This window comes from Dipteris shenzhenensis, chromosome 23 (assembly GCF_047967505.1).
Source record: "Dipteris shenzhenensis isolate YYH24624 ecotype China chromosome 23, Dip_SZ_1.0, whole genome shotgun sequence".
Lineage (NCBI taxonomy): Eukaryota > Viridiplantae > Streptophyta > Polypodiopsida > Gleicheniales > Dipteridaceae > Dipteris > Dipteris shenzhenensis.
Window position 1 is genome coordinate 30134813 of NC_141618.1, and position 10300 is coordinate 30145112.

Here is a 10300-nt window from a genome sequence, read left to right on the forward strand (position 1 = left end):
AAAGAAGACCACACCGCTAGCTTGTGCTTCGAGCCTCAAACTCCAATCCACCTCATCCACCGCCACATCCCCCCAATAGCTCTGTCAGCACCAAACACTTGGGCGGCCGAGGAAAGAAGGTCGCTTGGGTCCTGAAGACAAGGGTACAAGCTGTGAAGGTTTCAAAGGCAACAACACAAGAACCTATGTTGTCCCAAGATGCAGCACCACAAGATTCAAGAACCTACCGACAAATCGAATGCAGCAGGCCAGCTCCAAAGTACCGAGTATGCACTATTACCATGAATAGTCTGACTCAACACAAATATCGCCAAGGGCAACCAGGGAGTAGTGCAAGGACCGATCTGTCCCTTGTGAGGTGTGACACAAGAACTCCTTTTGATTCCGAGGGCAAACCCTTGAAAGTAATTGCGATCGTACCATCTCCAATGGTACCGACCTACTCACAAAAGCAAGGGTCTGCACTGAGGGCGGTCTCACAAGAACCCACTTCTCCCAAGAAAAAGGACCACGTTGCAACAACTAAGCCCAACGCCAATGTGCCTCTGGCATCCAAGGTAAAAAACAAGCTCGACACTTACTCTATGTGGTTTTTAACACGCTATGTGGCAACATGGCATCCCCCCACATCGCATTCCTCATAAGCATCAATCCAGGTATAGGTGAGTTAGTACGGTAGGCATCTCACCCAACACACCTACAGCCCACAAGTCACTACGGAACACACACACACACATCCATGATCAGCACTAGGTGATTAGGGTCAGTAAGTCCATTTTTGCATTTGTTCACCATCTTGCACATTGGCCCCACAATTAGTCCCACACTGCACAAATGGACGACACTCACTCCCTCTCCCACTCACCCTCACATCCCCCCTCTTTTACTTCTCTACAAAGTCAATATCCTACCGGTTGTTGCTATAGTAGTATCCCACCAACCATCACCTTTCGGATCTCATCAGGCGGTGCCATCAAGTATCCCGTCGGTTGTTGCCAGAGAAGGATCCCATCAACCATCACGATCTAGGATCTCACCGACTGTCACGATCTCGGATCCCAATGACCATCGCCATCATCAGATCACACTGGCCGTCGCCATTCCACATCACGTCAGTCGCGGTCTTTTTCCTATCACACCAACCGCCGCCATCATCTTACTCTGCCGATCATTGCCACTGAAAGATCCCACCGGCCGTGGGGATGCAAAATCTATATAAAGAGGCCTTATCCCGCCGGGTCATCACCATAGAAGTTTCCCCTAGACTCTTGCAAAATTTGCCCAGAATTCTCATAGCTTCCTGCCCTCTTCCACTACCATCTAGAATTTCTTGTCCACCGACTCCCTCATCACTCAACTACCATCACTCTTTCTGATGGATCCCGAACATGAATTCTTTGAATTCAAAATAGATTTAGGACTCCGCCCCTACCCTATCCCATGGGCCACCATTGGCTCCTCAGATTCCCAAAGCACTCCTTCTGCGACAATCTGTATGCTTTTCGAGTTCCCCATAGAAGATTTGCAAGGGGAAGAAGAAGTGTCCAACAGGCAGGCCACCTAGGAGGGTACAATAGCAGTTGGTACACCCCCCTCAAGATCAATAAAGCGCACCCCAACTCCAACAATAGGCTCATACAAGGTTGTGTGCTCCCAATCACACTCACTGCTTGGAGAAGCATGGCTCAGGCATTCGACATGTGTGTCGTGCACTTGCACTTTGGTTACAAGGGTCACGACTACACCCTCCACTACCATACAGTGGTAGCCTATACAGCACTAAAGGAGCCAACAGTGGAGGATGTGCTCAGAGTTGCTGGCCTAAGTAGAGTGGTAGATCACCTCCCATGCCACATGGACATGAAACTGTTGGCAGAATTCCTTGAGGCGTACAAATAGCAACACCAACGTTGGCATCCTGCGAGATGCAACAGGCACTCTCCACCACTACTAGATCAATCAAGATGTGGTACGTGCCGCTTTCAGCCTCTCGATCATCGGCGAGAAGTACTCCACAAAGAAGAAGCTAGATGCCCTTAGCAAGGTCTACCACTATGACCGACAGAAGAGCAAGGGCCGGCTCCAGTTCGCTGCCATTGACAAGGCTGAGGTTGAAAGACCACCAAGAGCCTTGTAATGGCTCACGAAAGTCAAGCATATGGACTACCATCAATCCGTCGTACCCAATATCCTACTGCACTTGGTGGATCCCTAGCTTACAAATTGGGCAGACTATTTTTGCACCCAGATGAGGGACGACCTCAAGATGCACGGGGAAGTAATCAACAACCCGATGCTCTATATGTTGGTCATCTACTAGTAGCATCCATTAGTCAGCTTTGGGTTGGCCAAAAAATCCACCACAAGGCCAGCACACATAGAGCCCAAAGAGACAGAGGTCAAGCCCAAGCAGGCAAGGACAACGCCCACCGCCCACATACATGATGATCATTGCAGGAAATCGGATGCAAAGTCACACAAATGCATCATGGTTGGCTACAATGAAGAGAGCAAAGCATACAAATTGTAAGATCCCATCAACTGCAAGTTCATTATCTCCAGAGATGTAATCTTTGATGAGGAATCGGAATGGAAAACCTCACCTACACAGGAGATAGAAGCATCGACTTCACAGTCATCGACAAAACCGATTGATGAAGAAGAGTAAGAATTGCCAGAAACACCCCAAGCAGAGCCACATTAGCTCAGACGGTCTACTAGGGAAAGTAGACCTCCAGCCAAATTGACATATGCTCAGAAAGGCAAAGCAACTCAGGTGGAAACCACCAACTATGCTCTTATGACCACCATCATGGCTACAGAAGAGCCAGTGTACTTTGAAGATGCAGTAGACAAGCTAGAATGGCAAATTGCTATGAATGAAGAAATGGATGCTTTGTATAAGAATAATACTTGGGAATTATGTGACCTTCCACCAGGAAAGAAGGCCATAGCAAACAAATGGGTATACAAAGTGAAGTACAATCCAGATGGCAGTATTCAAAGATACAAAGCTAGATTAGTTGCAAAAGGATTTGCACAACAATATGGTCAAGACTATGATGAGACTTGTGCTCCAGTAGCAAAGATGGATTCCATACAGTTCTTGATATCGCTAGTGATACTCAGCAAATGGAATGTGTATCAGCTCGATTTCTCAATGGTTATTTAGATGAGGAAGTATACATGCAACAACTAGCAAGTTATGTTAAACCAAGAAAGGAGAATAAGGTTTGCCATCTCAAGAAAAGTCTCTATGGCTTAAAACAAGCACCTAGAAGTTGGTACAGCAGAATCAACAAGTATTTTGCTGATCTGGGATACATGAAGTCCAATGCAGATCATAATCTCTACTACAAAGTTCAAGGGGAAAACATTACTATTGCACTTTTGTACGTAGATGATCTGATTGTGACAGGAAGCAAGGATAGCTTCATCAAAAAATTGAAAAAGACTTATCTGTAGAGTTCGACATGAAAGATCTTGGACTTATGCACTATTGTCTTGGAATTGAGTTCTGGAGAATTCAGATAGCACATTCATGAGTCAGCTCAAGTATGTTGACAGTCTCCTGAAGAAGTTTCATATGGCAGATTGCAAGATTGCAGCCACTCTCATGGAACAAAGTTTGAAACTTATTAAAGATTCAGAAAAACCTATAGTCAATGACAGATACTACAGGCAGCTCATCGGATCTCTTATATATTTGACTCACACGGCCATATATTTGTTATGCAGTAAGCTCACTAGCACAGTTTATGGCAAATCCAAAATAGTCTCACTGGAATGCAGCCAAAAGAGTCTTGAGATACATCAGAGGTGCAAGATAGTTTGGGATAGAATACAGAGGAAGTCATCCATGGTTGCATGGATACTGTGACAGTGACTATGGCGGAGAACATGAGACCAGGAGATCGACACAGGGATATGCATTTTTCCTTGGTCAAGGTGCTATATCATGGTTGTCATACAAACAGCCAACTGATTCAAGAAGAATATAGAGCACTCACTACAAGTGCATGTGAGGCTATATGGCTCAGAAGACTATTGTCAGAAACAGATTACTTTGATGAGTCAAAGCCAACAAAAATATAATGTGATAATCAATCGGAAGCATTGGCCAAGAATCCAGTATATCACTCCAGGACAAAGCACATTGATGTAAGAGAGCACTTCATCAGAGAAAGAGTGTTACTTGGTGACATCACATTGCAACATTGTGATAGCAAAGAGAATGTTGCAGACATCTTTACCAAACCACTCGGTAAAGAGCTATTCAAAAAACACCGACTAGCTCTTGGTTTGATGCAGAGGAAGGACATTCCCATTAAAAGGGTGTGATGGAATGTAATGTTCAGTCCTTCTTTGATTCCCTAGAATCATCATCTTGAGGAAAGTCCTACTTCATGATGTTGATCTTGAGGGAAGGTGTTGAGAGTTCATGCTCAACATCATGTGATCATGTGTGCATAGCACCATCACATGATCATATGTGCATAGCACTAACCTTATAGAGTGCTTTAAAGGAAAGGGTTAGATCCCCAAACCTTAAGCCTAAATGGGTTTGTATATATTCTAGTTTTTCAACTAAATCTAGTGTACAGTTAGTCATTTGTGGTGTGCTCTCTAGCTGTGCCCTCTCTCCTCATCTCCACTCTTCTCCTCTCCCCTCTTCATATTTTGTCACAATTGTTGGATCATTGCTTCCTACATTCTCATGTATATTTTATGCCTGCATTGAAAACACATGTAAAATTCTTCTCACTTTTACAGTTGAAACAAATTCTATTGAAACATTATTTGTAAAGAGATTAATGTAAAATCAAGGAGAGACATGTTGCAAAGGAGAGAAGTTTACTTATCAAATTCATTGCCCATTTCATCCAAAGAGAGATCCCCAGACACCACTTTACCAAGCACAGACTTAATTAGAATCTCATCTTTAATTCCTTGCATGCTCTTTCATGCTGTGGCTCAAATTTCTTCAGGTAATGCCTTCAAGGTTTGGGTTTCTTTCTTGACTCCTTTAGGTATGAGTTTTTTCTGCCCTTTGATTTCAAAATTCTCTCACTTGGAAAAAATTGCATTTATCAAATCCCAAACTTCTCCACTACGAAATGCAATTTGAAACATCCCGTCCCATGATCTGAAGCTGTCACTTGGCCTTGACGGATCTTTAATTGTTGCAGAAATCCTAGTCTCATTCAACAAAGACAAGCGAAACTTTGGAGTGATCAAAGAACGATCCTCATCGAGTTTCATAATGAACTCATTGGATAAAAACGAACCCGTTCTATCCAAGACGTAATTCCTATACTCATTGTCATTATTGTGATCAAAAGCCAGTCAGTTTGTCAAACCAGCATAAACTGTACAATGACATGTCTTGTAATGAGAGTTGCATGGAAACTCAATATTCAACTGCCTTTTTGCCTCTACTGAATGGGAGCCTCCAAGAACAAAGTAGTTATAATCATTTGCTTTTCGACGATCAAAAGATGCCTTGTCTGGACAATCTTTTGGATCCACGAGCACAATGTAGTTCACAACTTGTGCATGCGGATTGTCCTTCATTCATGACTTCAAATTCTCAATATGGAAAGGATGTATTTTTTGCACCTCAAATGGCCGAAGGCCAATCCTAGGATCAATAGGAGGTCTGATAACATGATCAATGTGCAAGAAGAAAGTCTGTCGATCCACAAGGTTACCTCGTTGTACCTTTTTTCGGACTCTATTTTGTTGCGTATCTAAGGTGCCATCTCCAATGTCAGCTCCTGGTACTTGCAGCTCACCACTGGTTGGGATTTCAATGATATCTAATGGCTATACTCTCCTTGGAGCCTTTGATCTTGGTTTAATCCATTTTTTCTCTTGTGCAATAGATGGAGTCTCCTCGATAACATCCTCATAAGACTCAAGAGGAAATACACTTGCAGCCAATAGAGGTTGTTTTTTTGGGAGCGGTGCACTCAAACCATGCCCACTTGGCAGTGCACTCAATCCATGATGGCTTAAAAGAGAAGGTGCTCTCAATCCATGTGAACCCATGGGAGTTCTTAATCCTTGTGTATTAGAGCCAAATTTTTCAGCTTCAACATGAGAAGATCCCTTTCCTTTTGACTTTGAAGAACCTCTTGGTTTGATTGGTGATGTTGCGGTATCTTCTTCATAACCCTCCTTTATATGCTCCTCAGAATCACTATTGGAAGTTGATGCCTCCATCTCCTCGATTATTTCATCAACCTCCACAATTTGATTTGTGGACACACAAAACAAAATTGAATCTCTCATAGTATCCAAAAGAAATTACATAAACATAGAAAATTAGAAATTACTTATGGATAGTTACTAACCTTCCCTTCCTCTTTGATTTGTTTTAATTGTTCTGCTATAGCGGGCAGAGTAATAGCTTTCAAAGAGAAATTCTCTTCCATAACAATACAAACAATAGGTTTCTTATTGTTATCAATCCCAAGCATTTCAACAAACATGCCGAGGCTCTTCCAAATAGTGACCAGTTGCACTTATCGGATAATTTCTCCAAGCGTGAGATCCATTCCACATAGAAGGATTCCATGGTTATTGTAGGTGACAAGTACGTAACATACCAGAATTTTTGTAGGATTTGGAAGAATGAATTCAACAATGTGAAGATACCAAAGCTTGTCGCTTCGGTGTGTGTGCCACATGCACATACTTGAAGGCCTTGTGCAATAGAAGTCAAGGACAAGAGAGAGGTGTGTGTCATGATGTAGTGAAATTTTGCTTCATTTTGACAAAAATTGTTTGCTTGCAACATCTAATCATTTTCTATATTTGCAGAAGAAGCAATCATAGAGTTGCAAATGCATCAAGAAATGCAAGCTTTGGAAAGAAAGAAGTTAGCAAAGCATCACAAGAAGAGCTACCAATAGCCTGATAAGTACATAACCATCATCATTGATGTGATGGATCAAAAGAAGACCAATCTTCCACACTTCAAACGAGTGCCCAAGGATTTGAAAGAGGAGAACTTCATCACATATCATGTGGTTGGATGCATGATCTACCATGGTGAATTAATTCCCAAGGTTTATCTGATGACACCAAATGTAAGAAATGATTCTATACTCACAGTTTCCATTCTTAATGATGCAATGAGGAATCTTACACAACCTCTTCCAAAAGTGTTGTATGTCCAACTTGATAACACATCGAGAGAGAACAAGAATCAAGTTGTGTTGGCATATCTTTGCATGCTTGTGGAGAAAGGCATATTTCTGAATGCGAAATTAGGATTCCTTATGGTGGGTCACACACACGACCATATTGATGAGATGTTTAGCCGGCTCTTAGTAAAGATGAGAAGGAAAGAAGCATGGGATGGGGATGCAATGATCTGCATTTTACAGGATGCATATGTGCCAAAACCGATAATTGCAAACATGGAAAAAACAACAGATTTCAGACGCTTTGTGTTTGGTGACAATGAGCGAATTGATCGATGTATTGAGAAGCTTAACGAGTTAAGCTTTCAACACCAATTTCAAATGAAGAAAGATCAAGAAGGCACGACATTGTTGTGGGGTAAGTTCATTAGTTGGCCACAATGCATTGAACAAGATTTTGTAAATGCGCATATGAATGCTTCTTCAAGTGCGCATTTACATGCAGCTTCAAACAAGAACTATCTTGGGGAGGAGAGAGAAATGTACCTTGGAGCAAGAAAGTCCAAAAAAGTGAGGGAGAGGGTTCAAGAAATGTGGAGTGGTAGCATCGAGGACTTAGCAGTGGGTATGATGGTTGTTGTGTTAGCAATAGATGATCCTGGTGGATTTCCTTTTTGGATTGCTAAAGTTGTGAAAGTCGAAAAGGAAGGTTCAAACAACAAGTCAATAGAGGTGCATTGGTTTTTCACCAAGTCCATGGATTCTTTCACGGTTCGATATAATCCATAGATAGTGGTAACAAGGAAGCATGGCCAAAAAGGGAAGAGGGTGACAATTGGATATTTTGGATGAGGTAGATATTTTGGTATATGCATTTCAATGAACACAAGCTGGGCATTTGCCAAAGGAGACACAATACATAATATCCCAAAAAATTCCAAAGACATTAATCGGATGTAGTGAACAAATGGAAGCCAAGACATGCCATGCAAAAAAGAGGGTGGTAGCTAAACTTGCCTAGGTTGACTCGGAGAATGTTCTAGTGGACAGCCTAGAGGAGGAAGGATCTTCAACTTCTACCACACAAAGCTTAGGCTCTAGTGCATTTGGAGGTGTAGGATCAGAGGATGAGTACTATTCTTTGTAGGATCGATGGCATGTATGTTTGGGCAACAATGTGATTTGTACCTTTTTAGGATTTTGAAATGTGTTATGCCATGGCCTTTTATGTGCATTGGATGCATAGGCCCTTATTAAATTGGTTTTAAAAAATTAATGTATTTTTTGAAATTGTGGTATTCCAAGTGTAGGTGTTTGTGCCCGTTTTCCAAAAAAACTTTGTCGGCAAAATTTCATAAAAGCATGGTTTTTATGTATTTTTTCAAAAACCGTTGTGCAAAAAAGCCATCCTTTTCAAATAAACGTAAAATTCACATGAAAAAGAGGGAATCTTTGAAAAGATTCCCCTAGAGTTCTCTTTTTGAGGTTACAGTTCTCGAATTAAATGTTACAGTGTTTTGACCAAGATGGCTCATTTTATTCCTATCAATGAAGATGTTAAAACTTCAGAACTAGCTAGGCTATTTGTGGAGCATATCTATAGACTATATGGGCTACTAGCCAGTATTGTTAGTGATCGAGATACCAAATTTAACAACCATTTTTGGAGGGCTGTGTTTAAGAGGTTGGAAACTTCATTGAATATGAGCACCGTGGATCATCCACAGAGTGATGGCCAAACTGAAAGGGTCAATCAGATCATTGAGGATATGCTTTGAGCATATGTAAGTAAACGGCAAACTAATTGGGAACATTATCTACCCATATTAGAATTTGCTTATAATAGTGCCAAAGATTCAGCTACAGGTTTTAGTCCATTCATGATGATGTATGTATTTCAACCAAGAGCCCCAATGACAGTGGGACTCGAAAAAGAGAAGGTTCAAGTAGCCAAAGACTTTCTTGAGGATATGAATCAAATGCTTAAGTTAGCTAAAGATAACATAATAAGAGCTCAAGATAGAGCATGAAGTTATGCAAACTCCCACCATAGAAAGTTGGAGTCTGAAGTAAATGAGAAAGTCTACCTTAAGGTACTTGAATCTTCAGAATCTCTAAAGACAGGTAAATTTCTGAAGTTGTCTCCTAGGTATTGTGGACCATTCACAATACTTAAGAGGATTGGAGAAATTACTTACAAATTAGCCTTACCTAAGGGATGTAGAGTACATCCAATTTTTCATGTTAGTATGCTAAAAAGAAAATTAGGAGATGATGTTAATCTCATTCGAAATGAAGTCTTAGTTGAGCTCATTGAGCCCGCATCTTTACCACATGAACCAGAAAGAATTTTAGATAGACAAGAAAAAAGAATGCGATATACTATATGGCAAGAATGTCTAGTTAAGTGTAAAGATAGATCTGAAGAGAGTTCAACATGGGAAACGGTAAGTAGTCTCCAGAGGAGGTTCCCAATTTCGTTTTTGAGGACGTAAACCATTCTTAAGGGGAAGGGAATGTGATGTCAGCCATAATCCTGAAACCATGTATCGTGATTGTGGTTAGGTGGGAAACCAGAGGGCTTGATGGTGCTTGCATACTATGAGGCCTAGAGGGTTTGGGTCTAGGGTCACACCTAGGCCTAGACATTAGTTAAGAGGTGCAAAGGAGAGCCCATGAGGGGGCTAGAATGGTAAGGTCCCTTGTGGGACACATGGCACCAAAAGAGGAGGCCAATTTGCAAGCATTGGGCTTGGGGGAGGTTTCTAGAGAGAGATCTCCAAGGTGATCTAAAAAAGAAAGAGTACTCATGAAGAAGGGATCATAGGAAACCGTGGCTGAGAGGAATGAGCAAACAAAGCCCTCTTTTTATATAGATGTATCAAGTATTCAGATTCCCAAGAAGTTATTCTCCACCTTTGTATTGTAGCTGATCTTGGTGTAACTTTCAAACACCATGATATATATTCATATAAGGTGCCAAATGTAGTATCAGGGGAGATTGAATTGACACATGTTTGTTCTTCTAGAATTTTTGTTTGAGAATTTGTATGTATGGAGAGAAGAAGTAGACATGTAGGCATGGGATTACAACAAGATAACCATTGGTAGTGGGTTCATAGCTAGAAGTAGTAATGCATAAGTAATGG